This window comes from Xiphophorus couchianus, chromosome 19, assembly GCF_001444195.1.
Source record: "Xiphophorus couchianus chromosome 19, X_couchianus-1.0, whole genome shotgun sequence".
NCBI lineage: Eukaryota > Metazoa > Chordata > Actinopteri > Cyprinodontiformes > Poeciliidae > Xiphophorus > Xiphophorus couchianus.
Window position 1 is genome coordinate 23,143,676 of NC_040246.1, and position 20,648 is coordinate 23,164,323.

The 20,648-nt window shown below is 39.0% G+C and overlaps 1 long non-coding RNA gene across 1 annotated transcript; it reads left to right on the forward strand.

Moving 5' to 3' along the window:
- The first annotated feature begins 7,063 nt into the window (after positions 1-7,063).
- Positions 7,064-20,059, forward strand: LOC114134669 (uncharacterized). Its single transcript, XR_003593439.1, has 4 exons — positions 7,064-7,126; positions 8,983-9,147; positions 19,304-19,402; positions 19,858-20,059. It is a non-coding gene; the product is annotated as an uncharacterized LOC114134669 (long non-coding RNA).
- Positions 20,060-20,648: the final 589 nt, after the last annotated feature.

Genomic DNA, 20,648 nt, shown 5'->3' on the forward strand with positions numbered 1-20,648 from the left:
AAAACTCTCAGCTCTAGCGCTGACAGAAGAGCAAAACGCGCAAGGAGAGGGAGAAGGAGGGGAGAGACAGTGAGGCACCGCAGGACAAAAAAAAAACACCGCGGGGAAAAACTATCGGCTCTGGCACTTGCAGAGCACAAGCACAACGACAGGGAGGCGGAGAGACAGCGATATACTGTAGAAAAAAACCGGCTCCCAAATAGGATCCTAAAACGGCTGCCATTGTGGAGCCGGTTCCAATCGTTCACTTCAAAGAGCCGGCTCTTAGAGCCGGATCGTTCGCGACCGACACATCACTAGTACATGTGAGCAGCTTAGTGGTACATAGGACATTTTTGACGAGAAGGGATTGTATTTATTTGCTAATTTAAAAAAATAAAATGAAAGGAACATACATGGATTAATTTTTTAGGGGAGGGAGGTTGTCAAGAGGGGAGCTGGGGCGGGTAAAGGGAAAAAATATTTGTTGTCATTTATTGTACTAAAGAGTCACCGCCGTTGATGACCGTCACAAAAATGCAAACTAAAAATAACTGCAAATCCTAGTTGTCAGGAGGGATACCTGGGCTGGCTCCCCTTTTAAAAAATAGATACACTGTGACAATAATGTTATTGTCCGGTTTAAGAAACAGCCAAAATTCTCCAGATTATGATATTTCCAGGCTCCATGTCTGCTATTCACATCACGCCAACCTCTGTCATTTTACGTCTGTTGTAAATGTTGGAGAAAATCAAAACATCTGGGGAAAAACTTATTTACTCACCAAATGGAAGGTAGCATAAAGGATTGTTTGTGTCATTTTAGCCTCAGGAAACTATCTGTTTTTGTGTATTGCTCATCATTCAATAAAGAGCTAATTGAATGCATGAGAAGAACCAGCTTTATGTTCTAATCATGGGGGTGAAATACCTTTCAGGCACTCGGTGCCAGCTTTTACTGCTGAATGTGACAGTAGAGGCGCAGTTAGAGGAAATGAAGCCAGAGAGCAAGTCTGATGGGCCTAATGGCCAAGCTGGCAATGCGTCTCCTGTAATTTATACAGCTCAGAAGCGCTGCCGGGTCCCAGACAGCCCGGTCGTGTGAGCACTCTGTAGCGTCCAAAAGAGGCCAAATGACCCCCAACACAACAAGGCACAGAGCTGAGACTGATGAGGTCACTGCTGGGCGGGAGTTACATAGAGTGAGGACAAAAATGCAGAGGCCATGATGATTATCTCAATCTGTTATCTGTTATTCTTTTGTAGTTTAGGACATAGATCTCAATATTATCAGGATCTTGGGATCCTGTTTGTGTTTTTCTGGGTTTGTAACTTTATTCATTTGTTTTTCTGGAGTTTTTCTTGTTCTGATTAGATCAGCCTTGTTTCTGCTTTACTTTAAATCTGTATGCTCTTAGTTATTTTAGATCATATTTCATTTGTTTTTTGTGTTTAGTCGTTCTTTGCCCTGCTCATGTTGATGACTCCTCCTTTCTCCCCGGTGCCATCTCTCTCTCTCTCTCTTTCTCTTTTTTTCTCTCTCCCTCAGCCTGCCTTCTGCTCTCCCCTCACAGCTGCAGTCTCTTTTCTAATTAGCGCCGGCTCATTGTTTCAGCATTCAAACTCCCGTTATTTAACTACCTCTCTCTCTTTCATTCCTTGCTGGACTGTGTCCTCCTTATTGTTTTGTAAGTTCTTGTTTTATTTGTTTTATTTTTTCATTAATTCTCCCGTTTCTGCCTCAGCCTGTCTGCATGTGGGTCCAAACATCACCAGACATTAAGACCGATGTACATATTTGGTTTGGAAATTGGCAGAATTAGTCATAATAGGTCAAGACTTCAACTACTAGATGTCAGAAACGTTATTAAAATGTGATCCTTGGTATGTGTGGAATATGCATATGAACAGGCATTAGTGGGATAAAAAACACTTCTGGCTAGTTAATACACGATGTTATCAAGTCCTAATCCAACTTAATAGTAAGGAATCTTTAAACAAGAAAAAAACTTAAAGCTGATATGAAATATTTCATAAGCAAATTTTTATTAGTTATATTTGGGATAACTGATATTGTTGCATGTTTTAAACCTTTAGTAGCTCAAGAGAAACAAATTATCCTTAGATGGGCTCATCCTGTCCAAGAGAACAAAGATTCAAGCTGTGCACATCAGTGTCTTGAGCTGACTACTACTGAATAATGACACACACTTCCAGTCATTTTAATGCAGAGCAGGGACATCATTCATTAATACATGGCTCACTGGAAGCAGATGCAATGTTTCAGGATTAAACACTCTGAGTGGGTTCAATAACTCCAGCCTGTTTAGCAGGAGATGACGGGTTAGCCTCCGCTCCTGTGATTAGAACGGCTCAGTGGTTATATATCAGACGAGCAGCATCACAGCATCAGGTAGCGTTTCTTCACAGATGTATGCTGGATATTTGCAGCCTCTCCTTAATAAAACTGCTTCTAAAAATATAGTGGTGGACTTTTACAGCATTTTTGAGCAGATAAAACCCTGCATGCTAATAGGCCGGCCTTATCGTTAGCCATGACAGCATGCATACAGCATGAGAATGTGAAAGAGACAGGCCCTCTTGTGAATACAGTTCCAGTTCAGTGAAGGAGTCATAAAACACCCCACTCACACGTTTAAGCTGTCGTGCTGTGAGTCCACCAAAGTTAGTCACTGCAGTGCTTTTCTTCTTTTCACGCTTTGGCTCAATTCTCCTGCAACTCAGCGTAATATGGTGAAATATGTCCGCCAGACAGCTTAGCTCGGGCAACACAAGGCGGAGACGTGTAATTGCTCCACAGGAAAGGAGAGAGGAGTGTCACCTGCTGAAGGCCTGGTGTGACTAAAATGTGTTCCCTTTCTTCCTTTCAATTTCAGTAAGAAGACATTTCTTTAATAATAATTATGAGGTACAAATACATTTGGACTGTAACATAAGAGCAGAAATGAAATGTCTGCAGTTCAGAAATCTGGATTTGAGTCTAACAATTTCTGAACTGCAGTGAATCTGGATTAGATTCACTGGAAACTAACTAACTAACTAACATCTTGTCCCTTGTTGGTTAAAATGTATTTACTGGCCAGTGAACAAGTATTGGCCCCCTTAGACTTTTATACTGTTTTTGGATTTTTGTCATACTAACATTTTTCAGAATGTCCTCTTTTTCCTGGACGTGTTCACTTCTGTTCTGTTCTGTCTTTGATTGATCAATATTTACATAAACTGGTGCGATGCAGCTTTTCACTGATGTCTCAATCTTCTGCCAGGTGGCTGGTTTTTATCCGTTCATACACAGAACAGAGAGCACTGCGCTATGGAAAGGCTTCATATACAAACCAGAAAATACATTTCCTTCCTACCATCCTGCTTGCAGGGGCAGGGCAGCATGCTCATAGCTCGCATGTTTCTGTGTTTCTGTTTGTGACAAAAGTGCCAAAGAACCTGTAGGTCACATAAACACAAAAACTTTAAAAAGGCTGCGTCAGATGAACAGAAACTAAAATCTGGATTATACACATTTTGTCTTCATGCTTATTATATTGAAAACGTTTCAGATTTCAGTGTAATTTTGTCCAGTTTTACCCGAAAAGTGAGCTGTTATTTTTACAGGTTAATTTTCTAAGTTACAGAAGATTATTTATTTATGATGCACCAACATCAAAATTGTGGCCAACATCGATATCCGATGCTGATCTTATAAACCACACAGTATTACCAGTAGACCTGCTCTTTGAGTCTCAGACCAAGTTGAAGAGGAAATAAACTCCTGAGTGTAAAACTGTGTCAGAAAACCAGCTGAATCCACAAAAACATTCATCTGAAACCAAATGCTGCAGACAGTGTTTCTAGACAAGATTATTACAGCAGAGCGTTGGCCCGGTTCTACACCGCTTTGGGCAGAACATGTTCTGTTTAGAAGCTACATAAAACCCCCGCTGTCTGTGACATGGCTGCGTGTTTTGTTGTTGGAAGATATGCTGCCCACATGAAGCAGGCCCACCGCCCAAACAAGCTTTCACACATTTGGGATGGAAACCTCCAAATCAGTTGGAAAAACAACTTCCCTTCTGTCAAACTCACAGTAGTGATGCCTTTTATTCCAAAATATGATTTGGCTGTAAAACAAACTACTGCCTGGAGAAGAAACCCAGTGAATTTTAAATGGCGGTAATCAGTACAGTTTTAGGACAACTGCAGATCTGTTTTCATTGTCCAAATGTTGAAAATTGTAAAAACTGTGAAATGGAAGGAAAATCACACCTTTTTTTGAAAAGTGAAACATTGTAGTGTTTGTTCTGCATTTTTATTCATCTCCTTTTACTCAGACTCCCCTAAACAAAGTTTCATGTTATTTTCACACCGATGTTTTAAATAAATGGTGCTGTGGAAAGGTATTTACACCTTAAAGGATTCCTTCTTTTTCCTTCTGTACCCTAATATGAATATGTCAATAAAGCACATATTTATTATCAGTAGTCTAATCTTGGGATTAGAGCGTGACTAAGAGAGAAATAAGAGAGAAATTCAAATGATTGACTTTTTTGGCTGGTGTGTATGCAGAAAGAAAAGATGCAACCCTGAGCTGAATCGTTCCTTTCTGCAGGATGTTTGGTCCCTGCAGAGTAAAACAGGATGTAGCTCTGCATCCTCAGCAGAAAGCTGTGCTACTTTATGGTGAGATCTTCTCCTGTTAGAGGATTTAGTAGGTAGGATGAAAATCAAGGTTTCTAATTCCTAAACTTTTCTTTGTTTCTGTCTCCAGCCTCTTCAATCCTATTAACTTAATTCCAACTGGTGCTGCGTCTCTAACTTTGTATTTATCTCAGCGTGAGAACAGTTTCACGTGAACAACTACTGACAATGATGGAGATAGAACACATTAATGTTCAAACGCAAACTCTCATTAATGTTTGATTAGAAGGTAATTTGTCCTTTGGGAGCCATCATCGACAAACTTCCAGTAAAGTGTGTAAAAGAAGCTCAGGTAGCTCCGCCCTAAACCATCTTAACAAGCTGTTTAAAGTCATAAAAAAAGAAACATATACTGTTAATCATAAGAGAATCTTATGTATATTAATCACAGTTTGAAGTTAAATAATCAGAGATTGCTTCACAAGCTTTCTTAGAGTCCTACATTAATAAATAATGTGAAGTAAATAAGAAAGTCAGCTGTATTTCTGACTGCTTGTTATGACTTCTTTAAGGTAATAAGAACTGATGCGTTACAGCATCAGGAAGCCATCCGCGTGGGACAGGTGGTTGTTATCGGTAACCATCAGTCCCAGGGTAGGCAGAGAGTCAAAGGTCAGCTCTGAAGTATTTGTGGATTTATCTCATGAAATGACTGAAATTAAAAGCAACTTCAGAGCTCAAGAGAGAGAGAAAAAAATTAATTTATTGATTTAATTAATGTTTTTCTGCCCAAACCTTTTTGGAGTCAAATCCCTGTTAAGAACTAAAATATTTTGGTTTCAAACCTAGTCAAGTATTTGTTTTTGTAGTTTATACATTTAGCAGAAACATTTATTTATCTGCAATTCTACAGATCAATCTGCTGTTGCTTGGCTTCATCTCTGATGTGAAGTCTCAGCTCTCTAATGTTTGTTCAAAGCTCCTAAACTGTCTTGGCTAATAGATGAAGAGGGAACGAGCGTGATGAAAACTCAGAGTTGTGTTCAACATCAAGAGGAGGCAGCCAGATACTGGCAGAGGAAGAGGAATCATTACTGAACAGAAAGTTAAAGATCTGAGCTGCAGAACAACAACAGAAGGCTGATGTTAAAAACCATGGAGTTCATCTGACATGGAGGATAAACTCAACCCAGCACTTCTTTCACTAAAACAATCAGTCCCTCTTCACGTAATGCTAAACTGCAATGAATGTTGAAAAAATAATCATACCCACTCAAGTTGTTGACATTTTCTTACTGTTCAACCACAGACTTTAATGTGTTGCAGGTCTCGGGTGGAGGGACAGGCAAACAGATGCAGATAACCTGTTTTAACAGGAAAAAAACAAATGAGCCACAGGAGACGGTGTTGCTGTGCTGGTAGCTCTCATCCGAATTTAATCCAAATAATTACAATAAAGTCATCATACAACCCTGAAAATTGTGACTATACATTCACACTTCCACTAGTTCCTCTATAACACAACACCAGCTTATTACTATATCAGGAATTGTAAATAAATGCACCTTACAGGCGGTTATATAAAACATACGCATTCTTCGTGTACCATCTGAGGAAATCCTCCGAGCAGCTAACCGAGAGCTTATTAGCAAACCGCATAATGACGACATAAAATAACACAAACCAAATACACAGGGGACCAACGTCGCGACACTTAGTAGAACGACCATGTTTATTACGTAACAGTTTTCAGTTTAGACCCGGACCAACCTGTTTTAACAGGAAAAGAACAAATGAGCCACAGGAGACGGTGTTGCTGTGCTGGTAGCTCTCATCCGAATGGAAGGGAGCTTCCTCGACACCGCAATGATGCACCGTCAGTCCCGCAAGAGCCCGCTTCTGCCATCTAGCGGCGCACCCGTGTTACTGCGTGACATTGCTCCCCAAAACCTCAAAACAACTAAGATCACAATTTAATCCACCAAATGTGACCACACTTTGTGGGGGTCACAAATGCATTTTGATGGATCAGCGCAACTGGGGAAGAAAATGGAAAACACAAAGTTTAATTATTTTTAAATATCTGCAAAGGGTTCAGCGCACCATTAAAATGGTTGGAAAGTTTCACAAAGTTCTGTTCAGTTTATTATGTGACAAGCAGCTTGTGGTAACTCTGGAGGAGATGCAGAGCGCCACAGGTCAGGTGTCAATCTGAGCTTCAGCTTTTTGTAGATGGGTGAAAGACAAGTTATAAGTAATGAAAACACTGAGTATAAAAACAGGCATCCCAACATATTTTTTTTACTTTAAGTTTCTCATTGTAATAAGTTATTTAGTGTTATTTCAGCTATTCAGCGCGATTCCACATACAACCGCTGGGGGGCGTCTGTCGCATTGGTGGCATAGAGAAGGTTGTGCACACAGAAGAAGAATAAACCTTCCTGTTAGATGCTAATAGAAGCTCAACGTGTGTCTCATCTTTTCTGTATCACAGGTCAGTAAAAATATATCTTGATGCATAAATATTGATTATCTTTAGGAGTTGAAGAGGTTATTGAATCGGGAGTCAACTAGTGAGTCACGTTATCCAGTTTATGATGAGTGTTGTGTAGAAAACGGGACATAATTCCGGAGGCTAATTTATGCTAATGCTAGCGGCCTGTGTAGCTGTGCTGAGCTAGCTGAGAAACAGCTGAAGGACTGCTGGATTCACCTTGAACTGGTTGGATTTTATACATTTCGAAACAATTTTCAGGTAAAGGATTTTAATCTCTTTATCTGTAAAATGGAGATTTCTTTATGGGTTATTGCAAAAACCATCGGAACCATATTGTTACGACATTCATAACTAATGGCTGTTTATGTGTAAAGCTTAGTAAAGAGGCGCAGCATTAAAGGAGCATTACACCTTTTTCAGTTTTGTAGTTTTTTGTTTTACTATTATTCAGTAAAACAATACAGTTAAAAGCTAAGATGTTTAAATATTAAAATATATTTTATTTTGATAGTTAAAAATGCAAAAGGTCTCAGAAAAAGGGAAAAAGTACAAATATAAAGAATATGAATTACTCATTAACTCCAACAACTGTCCTGATTCATGAAAGAACCTGAGAGAATAAGGTCACAGCATTAATCTCACCTGGAGGTTTATCTAAACGAGTATTTGGAAGCAATGCATCACAACAAGATGGTAGAAAATTAGTAGTAGAGTCGGACTTTTCAGAAATGATTTCTCAATCCGATGTAATTATTTATTTCCATATTTTACTCCTCACCTTTACTGCCTTTGTTCTGGTAGGTGTTTATCCCAGTATTACATTCATCAGCTTTGTTCTTTTTCACTTCTCCAAATTCTGGGATTTGGTTTTCCATCTCACAGATGTTTTCTTAAGGACATTTACTGCCGGGTTGTAGTTCCAGACGGCGCCAGAGAGAGGAGTCTCACCTCATTCATCAGCCACAGAGCTGAGGTCAAAGGTCAGGGTAAATATTGGCTGCACGTTTTGGCCAGAGATTAGCGTGGGTTGTTTGGTTGGCTGCTGTTTCCAGGGAAACGCGTTGGCGGCACGCTGAGGGTGTGTTCCTGTGAAAGGGAGCTAAAGGACGGATACATGAGGTTAATTCCGCTCAGCCGGATTGTAAGGTCGTTCAAGTGGAAATTAAATTAACGCTGTTAGTTTCAAGTAACTTACTTGACCCCTCTCTGCCACCATGAGGCTGAACATGCAGATATGAAGTAACTGAAATATGTTTTCCCCTCTGCATAGAAGGACTCAACACAAACACATTTTATTCTCAAATGAGTCACAATTTATCATTTAAAACTTTAAAACTACCCAAAAATAGACTTGACCTCTTTAAAAATATACAACAAAATGTATGTATGTAAAATTATTTACAAGTAGATAAATATTTTACCAAGAAGTTGTTGTGCAGAACTGTGATGCTATGGGCTTGTTGCACCGTTTTGACCATAAACTCCTCTGTATATTAATGTATTCCTGAATCACATGAGGCAAACTGAAGCTTGACCAAAACTGGGTCGAGTTCTGAAGGAATTACTAAGGAAATGTATGTAAACTTCTGAATTTTAATTTTGGGAAGCAGAAATAAATTGGAGTTTAATAATTTAGTCTGATTTATTGTCAGGCAGAGATAAAAATTAGGGTTATGTGTGTTTGTTGGGTCAATCCAGAGAAAATACTCTGGCCTGCAGGAATTAAAGACACGAGGCGCCTCATGTGTGACTTCTGCTCCAACTGGGCCTGTTTCCCTTTCCTCAGCTTCTTAAAGGGTCAGCTGCGTCTAACCCTCTGCCTCACCTCAACACGCCGCTGTGTGTGTCCACAGGGAACCCAGTTGGCGTGAGAGCGCCTGGCTCGGCTTGGCCCCAGCCGCCCTCCTCAGGTCAGAGCAGAACGGCAGGATGGAGACTCTTTCTGACATCTGGATCAACTTGGTTTGTGTCCTGTCTCAGCACACTGTGTGGACAAGCTGCTTCCCTACGTGACCCCGGTCAGTTTTACTCTACACAAAATAGATTTTTAAATTCAGGAGTCTGCAGATCTTTGGCAATAAAACTTTGAATGCTTTAGGTGTTTTGTTTTTGATTAGCTGTCTGCTCAACACTACAGTGCAACCTGCACACCAGCTCTCATGGTAGCAAAGCCAATGAGATAAAAACTGGTTAGAATATCATTTTGGAACATATTTGATGTTTTTATGATGAGTGTTTTATAGGAGATGCTAGTTTTACTTGGATTCCTACTGCAAACTAAAGGTGTTTAAATATTGAAAGTAAGGGAGAATGAGAGCTCGGTTTTTAAAGTACTGAAAAAAGAAAAACAATTGTTGAAATTATTTAATGTTTTAATATGTGCTAATCTAAATCAAGACGACAAGCATAGTGCAGTGTTTTAGTTCATAGTGTCTACAGGTACTTTTATAATCCAAAGGAAACTTTCCTGAAACTTAGTGTTTTCTGTATCTTACAACATCCTTTCCAGATTTTCCAGGCTGTTTTCTTGGAACTACTTTCCCATATATTGTTAATATTTGGTACCTTTGTGAAACTTTGTGGTACTTTTCCAAAATTAACTGTGTACTTTATTGAAGCTTCCAGGAGACTGTTCAGCTCTCATTGGGTACTTTCTTGTAACCTAACAGGCTGTTTTTTGGAACCAGTTGAAGTTTTTCTTACTGACTGCTTACAGGATATTTCCTCCAAACTCACAGGTTACTTTCCAGAAACATGGCAACCCTTCATAGGAGCTAACTGGGGATTTAAGGGCTAATTATTAAAAAAGTACTCTTACAGGATTATTTTTAAATAAATGCATGCAATACAAGATATCTACCACTCCGTCCTTCAAACAATAACTGTTATTGTGTGAAGACAAACCAAGATAGATGAAATACAAAGAGTTTATTTTCTTATTTCACCAGCTTGCATCTAGTCATGTTTAAGTCAGAGATTTTTCTCCTCACTACTATTATAGTTTTTTTTTTTTGCACCCTGACACATTAGAAAATAAAGTTTTATGTTAATGTTAAGCAGCCTAATAAAACAGATTTTTATCTGAGCTGTAATTAAGCTACATTTTTATGAACTATGCTGCTGGGTTCTGAGCTGCTCTATTTTTCTATAATTTGATTCCCCTTATACCATAAAAAACTTGTTCCTGCTCAGAAATATGGTCCAAACTTTTGGAAAGTGTCACAGCTGTCAGAGGAGTAAAACAATTTAGTAAAATCATCCTGGCTGTTGTGACAGTGTCCACACAGGCGCTCTCCGTTCAGTCAGGAGCTGTCAGTCTTTCCTCGGGGGAGAAGTTGAATCTGTTCATAACAAGCTGCAGCTCCTGTTGGCCCTACGACATGAGAACCCGTCTGATCACTGCAGCTAAATCAACCAAACTTCCTGGTTCACACCTTTGGTCTAATGTTTTTCAAACAAGAAGCCCTGCATGAAAAATATTAGTTCCTCATAGAATGATATGAAATTTGAATCAGCATCAGTTTGCTGGCTGGTCTGAAGCGAGTTAGACGTCTGTCTGTCCAGGGATCAGCATCTGCATTTCCTCCGGTAGCATCAGTTTTCAGAATGAGAAAAAAATGGCTGAAATGCTGTGTGTGACTCACTGCTGACCCACAATTAAATGTAGTTTAACATTTACAACTGCATTTATTTTATTCAGTTTGTTTTAATAAACAGCCCTGTTGGTCATGTTCCATTTACAGAAAGTTTAATAAAACATGGAAGAGTCCTGGTGGCCGGCACTGGTTCTGATGCTAGCCGTCACATTTACTGCATACTGAGCCTCCCTGAGTTAAAAACTGTTTTAGTCAAGGAGTTGCATTTAAGTTTTGTCTCAGGGGTTTCCTCATCATAATATGCAAAGTGTTAAAGTGTAAATAAGCTGGTGTGTTTGTCTTAACAGGCTTGATTTGGGTAAAGGCTGATTTACTGTTCATCTAGAATGTGGCGTACCTCAGGGCTTTGTTTGAAGTTCATAATATTCCCTGTTGTATAGATCAGTTATGAATATAACAAAATCTACCTCTTTATGCAGATGACATTCTGCTTCTTTCTGATTTTTCTGTACACGTAGCTTCAGTCAGTCTTGATTTTCCATATTTTGTTGATATTTTCCTATTAAAGAAAGAATGAATGTGTGAATCTGGACAGATAAAATGTTGGGACGTGGATGGAGGTAGGAGTTTGTTCTGTAACTGGTGGGTTGCTGATTCAAATCTATAGTCTATTGGTCTCAGTTGTTTTATCTTTGGGGATAAAACATCTCACCTGATATTCCTGCTGCTGGTGGTCAGAGGGCCAGCAGGGGCCTAAAGGGGTTTACAGGGACCTACTGGGGCCAGTTGGGCCCCAGGGCAGCTGTGGCTGCAGCTCCCCACCATCAGTGACTGATTGTTTAGTAAAGAGCTTTGTAGTAAAGAGCTCTGGACTCTTTACTACATACTGGCTCCATACTGGCCAAATGTCATGCGGAATAAAGAAATGCATCAATTTTTATGAAAACTGTTTTCCTTTATGATGGCAGAACTTATTGTACGGTGATTTTTCTTTCTTCATATTCATTTGTTTTGCAGCTTTACCTACTTTCCCTCTCTCCGCTACCTGACAGCTAAAGATATTATTTTACCTTTTTGACAATTCTAAACTATAAAACTTGTATGCATTCATTTAAATAATCTTCAGCCTTTTGCCACATACTACTTACTTTATTTAAATTTGCAGCAGGTTTAACTCCCGTTGTTATCGACAGAGCTTTAAAAATCATTTTCATTTCTGCAACCAGATATTTATTTTATGCTCTCTCCTTAGATTAAAATACATTTTTATTCTGAGTGATGAGAGCCTGGTTCTGTTCACCCTAATGGTTCAGCCATGCATGTTAAATCCAGAGAGCTTTGAAGGAAACCCTTTGCTGCTGCTTTTCACCATTTTAAATGATTTAACTGATAAACGTTTGGGACGAGGTGTTTCCTCTGCAGTGACCTCAGAGGAACGACGGCGACCAGGAGTTGAATGAAGACTCATCTGACCTGTTCTTCCTCTGCTGCATTTTCCACAGTGAGACGGATCATTCTGCCCAGTTAGCATTAATAAAACAGCGCTCTGTTTCCCATTCTGCTTCTGTTAATGTTGCCATTACAGCTAAACAATGAAAACAGAGCAGGAATCCAGTGCAGTTCATTTAGCCGCTGATGAAGGTGGATTTAAACGCAGCGCGGTTCACGGCTCAGTCAGCAGAGGAGATTTTAAAAACCCATTTTAAAGCAGGCAGATGAATCCAGAGCTGAGAGGACGAGCTGCTTAACCTGCGGATGATTCCTGATGCACAGAGCAGCCAGCTTCAACTGATAAGAATGAAGGGAAGAATAGCTACTGGCCTAATTAAAGCAGGAGGTGTTACTCTGTCCAGGATCTGCCTGAATGAGCTTTTCCACATCCTGGAGATCTGGCATCAATTACATCATTATATTATAGCTTATTATTGGACTTCGGCAGCTTGTAAATGCTTGAGTTCATCCAGTTGCTGCATGTGATTGGTTGGCTGGTTTACTTTAAATGTGGAACAGTTTATTAGAAGCACCAAATAAAGTTGCTCATTTCATCTTGAATCTCTGATTTGAATCTCAGAGAAACTTTTTAAAGTTATTGCTGAGAAAATTAAGCGGTTATGATTCTTTGTAGCATATTGTAGTAAAATCATGTAATATTTCCAAAGTCTCCAAATCAGCCACTTCAGGTCTGAAAATTGTGCAGGAGATTCTGATCTAAGCACAAGTGACACGAAGCTTATTACAGCCACCAGCCCAAATCAGGCACATAATGAGTACTGGCATGTACACAGAGCAGAGCCAGATCCCCTGCAGCCGCGCAGCTCCACCGCGTCTGAGCGAGACTTTTACCTCTCAGGAGGACCAGGAAGATCTGGAGGATCAGGAGGATCAGGAGGACCGTCACCTACCGACACAAAACATCAAATCAATCCAGAATGTTAAAATTAGAAAGAGTTTCTCTTAAGAACAGACTGATCATCGCTGATTCTGACTGCATGGATCAGGTGCAGCTCAACCTCTGGAAAATAATCACAGCAGCTCATTTAATTTGTTTCCTTTCAGCCATTCTGTTGTAGTGCTGGCAAATGTTGGGGAATTTAAAACTAACCAGCCATACATAATGTTGAGTTTTCATCGATATAAGAAAAACTTACATGATGTTACTACAATGAAGATTTGAAAAAATGCTAATATTATGATTTTCAAAATCAACATGCCTAAAGGTGTGTTGTCCAGTTGGGACACCCAAAGCCATGTTTTCAATGACATGCTGCTGGCACACTTTGGACCAGACAGATGGACTCAAATCTGACCATAAAATATTCATTCATGTTTGACTCAAACATGAAATCAGATTTTTTTTTCTGCCTGCAAAACGGGATCAGTTCTTCCAACTTCCAAATTTTGGCACCGATTCTTAAACCTTGTTGTCCTTTGAGTGAATTGGACCAAAATGTAGTTATTGTTCTTTCAGATGCAGCAAGTTATGCTTCCATATTCTGTTTTTGTTTTTTTAGAGAAAGCAAAGACTTAATTTCGTCTCAATTATTAAAATTTTACATCAAAGCAGAAAAACATAAACCACAGAATCTATTATTTATTTAGCAAAATCTATTATTTATTTTGTGGCTTTCTGGAAGTTTGTTCATAGAACCTGAATGCTGCTTCTCAGTGTTTGGTTCTGGTTCTGGATGCAGAGCAGAACCAAGTTATTCAAAATGCTGCCAGGCCTTTTTTCACATCATGATAGATCTGGTTCTGGTTCTGGTTCTGATGGGTCTGTTTCTAATGGATCTTATGGATCTGGTTCTGATAGATCTGGTGCTAAGTTTAAAATCGGTCCTCTGGCTCTGAGCTCCTCCTGATCAGGCTCTGGGTTATCAGAGAGGTTCTGTTACTGGCCGGTTCCTGGGGTTCTGATGGTGCCCCATGCTGAGCTGAAGGACAGAACCTTCTGCTCTGACAGAACCTGCTGCATCAACTATAAAACGGAGTCAGTGTTGGAGATAAACCATAAAGACTGAACAGCATAAAGGAAAAAACACTGAATCTTTTTGGATGCAACAATAAATGAGATTTCAGCTGCAGTGGAGCTCCGAGAACTAAACTTCCACAGAGTAGAATGAACAGACACATTTCCACATTATTCCTGAGTCACACTGAGCCTCACTGTGTGACCAAAGGCAAGAGCTTTAGAGGCTGACAACATCACACACCCTGTGGGGCCGGCAGTCATTCTGCTGACTGCTAAGCACCACCCAGCTGTGTGTGCTGCGCTTGTCAAACATTTTGTCAGTCCCTGGTGGGCCAAGCCGAGATGAAAACACTTCAGATGAAGAAACTTTCTTTAAAAACTTAGTCCCAAGGTTTAAATGTGCTCATAGAGTCATCTGTCAGAATTTAAATGCAGAGATTAGCTTCAGAAATACATTCATAACAGCTCCGCTTGTTTTCCAAGTGGATTATTATTCAGCGCCGTTTGCCAACCTCTGGGAGGCGACCAGGTAGAAACTCTTGTTGCTAACAAATGGTGGATCCACAATAAAAGGCTAAAATCATTAGTTTTAAACAAAGGAGCTTTTGTTCATTTACAGCATTTGCTTTTGAATTGTAGTGTTTAAATATGTAATTAGTCATTTGGAAAAGAAAATGCTGGGAAATGATTTTCAGCAGTCCCCAAAATTTACTGTAGTTATTTTATAAAATAAAAATGGTTTTATCTTCGAATCATAAAGCTGAATTTTAAGTAATAAATGAAGAATTCAGTAATTGGAGTCTGAAGAAGCCCAGTGTTCTGGTTTCCTCTGCGCTCCATGATGTGAGCTCGTTAGCTGAAGCTCGGTGTGGGCAGCTCATTGATTGCTGTAACATTTGAAATGACAGCTGGTGTCATTTAAAAGCTTCAAGTGGAAAGGCTGCCCAGCTCAGAAACACATGACAGTGTGTCATTTGGCCGTATCAGCCTGAGACGTGTCTGTTTAGAAATGAATGAGATGCCATTTGATAGTTAGTTTGGTGAGAGATGTCCCTGAAACAAAGCTCTGATCGGCCTGTTAATATTTTAACTGAACGGTTTTATCAGCTTTTCACAGAATGCTTATTAGATTGTTTTCTTGTATTTAATAGTTTAGATTAAGTGAAAGATTCTGTTGAAAAGAAGACCTTTTGTGAAAACAGTTTTGTGGAACCTTGCATTGTATCTGAAGTTTTAGGACTGAAAATCCAGTTTGGTTGAAGATGTTTGTTCAGTAATCAGAGATTTTCAGACGTAACTGTGTCGATTCTTCAGCTCAAACATCCAGACTCTTTATTCTCATGTTCTTCCTACTTCAGCTTCACATCGTCTTACGTTTCCTCCTCCTCAGAAGAGAAAACATGAATGTTTTTAATATTTTCTTTGCTGTAGGCTAAACTGATTCTCATAAAAACTGATGCATGTCAACAACGTAGAGAGCAAATGATCAGTTTTTGTTGGATGTTTTATTTCCTGATTGTATAATAATTTATGTTCTTAAACAACCAGATGCATAAGGAACATTTTCCATAAATGCTTTTATCGATACTATTTTTACTCCCCCAGAGCTTTAAGCAGAGCTAAATATGAAATATCAGTGATGTTCATAAAGCCTCTGGTCTACTGGGAAACCAAAATGGTGAACTAGAAAACAGTCTAGTCTTTGTGGTCCATAAAATGACGTTTCTGTGTGATTACGGAACGGTTTGAAACTTTCCTGCTAATTTTTAATCATTCAGCAAGTTAAGTCATAATGGAAATGCAACTATTATTGACTGATTATTGTCCATTAGTCATCTATAATCAGCTGCTATTAAATTAGCTCAATCAGCTTCATTATTTATGCTGACAGATATTAAAAGTTAGCTTTTTTTGTCTGGGGAGGAACACACACACACACACACACACACACACACACACACACACACGTGCAACAGCTAAATGTCTCCCCGCTGGACCTCTGGATGTTGATGTGCTTTTGTGTTGCATTTAACGAGCAATTCAGTTTATTAGTAATTCGGATCAATAATCTGCTGATTTTTCCTGGTGCAGCTCTTTCTCTGCTTTTGTCTTTGTCCATTTCCTCAACAGTCCTAATTTCTTTTACTGTCTAATTCAGCTGCATTTAAATAACCGACCCAATCACCTCTCATTACAGCCAAACCTGAAGCAGAATTAAAATGCTCTCCTGTCCTCAGAACGATGCTTCAATGTGACCGCAGTGTTCTGTTCTCATTTTGGTGTTTTCACTGAGAATCTCCAGGGTTCCTTATTTTTGCTTATTAGTCCACAAATATTTGTATTTATGAAGAACTGACTAGTAGCACGCTGTAATAATAATTACATACAGAAACTTTGGAAACTTTCTGGAGTGCCATGAAAGTTTGGATATCTTAAATTTTTTTTATTGTCACAATTTTAATGTTTCCAATGTTATAGAAAACCTCATTAAAAATAAAAATCAGACTGAGCGCCACCTTGCTCTGCAGCCGCCGAGCCCAGGATCTGACTCAGGTGTGTTGAATGAGGGCAGCAGGAAGCTGCCGGCCAGCTGCCCTGAAGGTCCGGCTGTGGACGCGTCTCAGCGTGTCCCACTTTAACTGCAGCTCAGAAACCCCTGCAGCTGCAGGACGAGTCACATGAGGAAAAGGATGAGCAGAAGGAACCGGGAAGGTTTCAGCTCTGCTTCTTACGTAACCGTTCATTATGCAGCGACATGTCTGGATCTGATCTGACGTTTCTAATCAAGAGAAAATAAATGTGAAGGACAACAAAACAAACCAAACTGGTTAACAACATGTTTCCTTCTCTCAGATAACTTCATATTAATTATTTTATCCAGATGGGATTATTTTCATCATAAAAAAACATACAAAATAAAGAAATATTAACAAATTTTTTTTTAAAAACACAATTTACAAAGTTCCAGTGAAAAGGTTATAACCACTTACAGCTGATGAAAGAAATACACTTAAGACTAGAATATTTCAAAATAGAAATGCAAATTTTATAAAAAGTATGTTTAATACCAGCATTGAAGTTATTCTTTAAAAAGTTTTCTTTAATCAGACAGACAAACTTCATCAGAACAAACAATATAATTCATTCAATATGACTGAATGTGAAGATTTTAACCTCTTTGAAAAAAACTGTTCCACCTGTGAAGAAATGTAGAAAACTTGCAATAGATCCAGATAATAGAAATTATTTGTTCTGTGATGAGAAAATCTTCAGTTATTTAAAGTTTAAAAAGAACACAACATGTCAGCAGTGGTGGGGTATGTAAACTTCTGACCTGGGTGGTAATCATTTAAGAATCCTCTGAATAATTTGTAACGTTTTCATTTTTCCTGGATCTCTGTCGGATGTTCCTGCAGCGGCGCGGCGCTCTGCCTTCACTCGTCTTCTCACACGACCCAGAGTCTCTGATCTGCATAATAAATCAGGCTTCTGCTTCAACTGAAGTGCCCTTTTAAAAAATTCAAAGACAGGAGAATTAGAGCATGCTTAGAGTTTATTTGCAGAAACGCGATGATAATATGTAAATATGAGCTCTCCAGGAAAGTGCTGCTTTCATCATCCTCTAATTTATCTACAATTACTCTTCATTGTTGTGAAGTAAAAATACTATTTTCATTTTAGCCTTTAATCTCCACTTCATTTGTGACTAATTTTACTCTCATGCTTTTTATCCTTCATCAGCCCAGAATCTTAGGAAATACTTACAAAATACAAAAATTAAACCTGTTAGGAAACATAATTTTAACACTGCAGCCAATCAGCTGCTGGACAAATCCAGACTCAAAATGCTTGAGCTTCTGGTTCAGAGCTGAACAGATCAGATGAAAAATTGCATTAATGAAAGAGTTTGTGATTTAGATGCTGAGCAGCTGGAAGAATAGTTGCAGTTAGAAAGTTATTGTGATGTGTTACCATGGCGACAAGGGAAAACTGAATGACAAAGTCTCAGGTAATACCTAATAATAATAATAATACCTGAGATGAGTCAAATAAAGATATCATGGATGAGAATCAGGAGCAAAGCAGGGAGAGAAGGAGGAACTTCAAACCAACTTCTGTTCATCAAAATGGGAAACAGAAACATGACAAACCCACCGTCATCTGCATGAAGCGTTTATTATGTCAGAAACGAAATAAATACTCGATTTATCGATCCTTCAGTCTGGTCAGCAGCACCACAGGGAGCTGATCTCTCACCGCTGCTTTTCACCGTCAACTGTTTAACTTCCAGTGGAAGTCGAGGTTCTGTCGTCTACAGAAGTAGTGGATCAGAGATGGACAAAAAGCCGAACGCAGAGAGCCGTTTCCATGACAACAGATCCTTCCTGCCCTTCGCCATCACCGGCTGTAATGACGCTTTGCAGAAACTTGGACAATACGAGTTACAGCACTGGATTTCCTTTTGGGATTTATAAAGTAGTTTTCATTTCATTATATTTTAAAACACGTGTAATAAACTATACATAAAGGACATTTTATCCTGAGGAAATCTGGTGAGATAACTGGTAATCAGTTAAAACAAAAATTCACAGTATTGAAGCTGGTTAGTAAATCCCTTCTGCTTGTTGTGAAGCCTGACTGGAGCCACAGACATGGAGAAAATTCAGCAGCTTCACTCAGGCAGCGTGATGATGAACACCTGACAGGTTCAGATCCTGGTTCCAACCTTCCTCACATGTCAGGGATTTCCATCCCAACCTGAAAATCTGTTGAACAAGAAGAACTGAGGCCAGAATCTGAAGGTTTAAAAGTCAAACATGTGTATTGTTAGATGATCAATACATTTTCCAGCTTCACTTATTTTTACACCTGAATTTTCACATAATCCGACCTACAGATTTACAGAGGAGACTTGAGAGGCAACAGGACAATATTTATATTTGATCATTATCATTTCTGGAGAACAATGTGAAAGCAGCTGCTTCCCTTCATATATTAGGAAAAAGAACAAAGTGGTGGGCTAATCAGAAGAATCATTGTGTTGTGGCGGCTGCATTCCTGTGGAAGTGGATGACATGGGATAAAATGTCTCCTCCATTAAACCTGCAGTCGATACTCAGCTCTGAAGTCCCACAGCAGCTGATCAGACGAGCAGGAAAACAGCCACAGGTCACAGTCCTGCTGCGGGACACCGACCGGAGGCACCGGGTAGTTATTCTATGTTTCATTATTAAAATATATAACTATAAGCTTGTTTAAATGCTTCACATGAATATTTTATGGAATAAAAATGTTAAAGTGAAACTTGAATTTATCTTTAAACACCATTAAATAAGCTTTGCTGTGATGTGTGCATCTGGCCAACAGCAGTGAATCCCTGGAGATACAATCCTAAATAAGACAAAAAAACTATTAATTCTCCATTTGTTCCCTTCTTATAATGATAATGCCAAACTAAGAAGTTTTGAGTTAATAATTTTACTTCTCATTCTTACTCCTGAGGTGAAAAGAGACGGAACAGCAGATGAAACCGCTGCAGACTGAACACGTTTGTGTTAAAATTAAAGTATATATTTTAAACATGAGGAAAAACACTTTAATGTAGCGTTTTGATTGTCTGACAGTAAATCTCTTTTGGACTCGTTTTATTTGCTTTGTTTCAGGACTTGTTGAGTTGAGCCGTGGAGCTAATGAAGCTATTAGCCTCATCTGGACCTTCAGCTTGTTTTCTCCACCGAACCATTTAGTGGAAGGACGCTCGCCACCAGCGCCTAATGATGTCAGCATTAACCTTTCCTCCCAAACAAGCTGTTTAATCAGTAACGGACCTCTACCTAATTCTTTTCTCTAAATTATGGAAGAAAATCTGCTATAGGTTTGTGAGCATTGACACAATACTAATCTGTTTGAAGTTGGATTTCACGGCTGATAAGTCATTAGTGATATTTTCATGGCCTCAGGTGACCTCTGCACCTGGCCTGCTGGATCCCAGTAGATCTTCAGCAAACATCACTGATCTGTTTAGATCATTTAGTGTTTATGTGAAAGATTTTACTTTGTTTATGTTTAATGAAATGTTTACTATGGCATAGGGCACAGTGTTTGAATCCATTCTCTTTTCATAAACTGTATAAAAACATACATAACTGTATTTTTTACTGGCTCTAAAATAATTTAGGTTGAGTAAAACTGATGACACATTATTTGCAAAATATCAAAATGATGATTTGTCTTTTCTATGAAGTCATAAATTTACATACAGTTTATTAATTGGGAGGATTTCCTTGTAAAGCAACATGGGGTTGAGGAATCAGAGGAGAGGGAAATGAATGGAGCTCCTGGATTGGCTAATTTCTAAATACCAACCAATAGAACGTCAGGCAGCATTACTCAGGTATTTCAGTTTCCAGGCTTTTTTCTTCTAAATATTTTAGATATGGTCTACAAAAAGAAA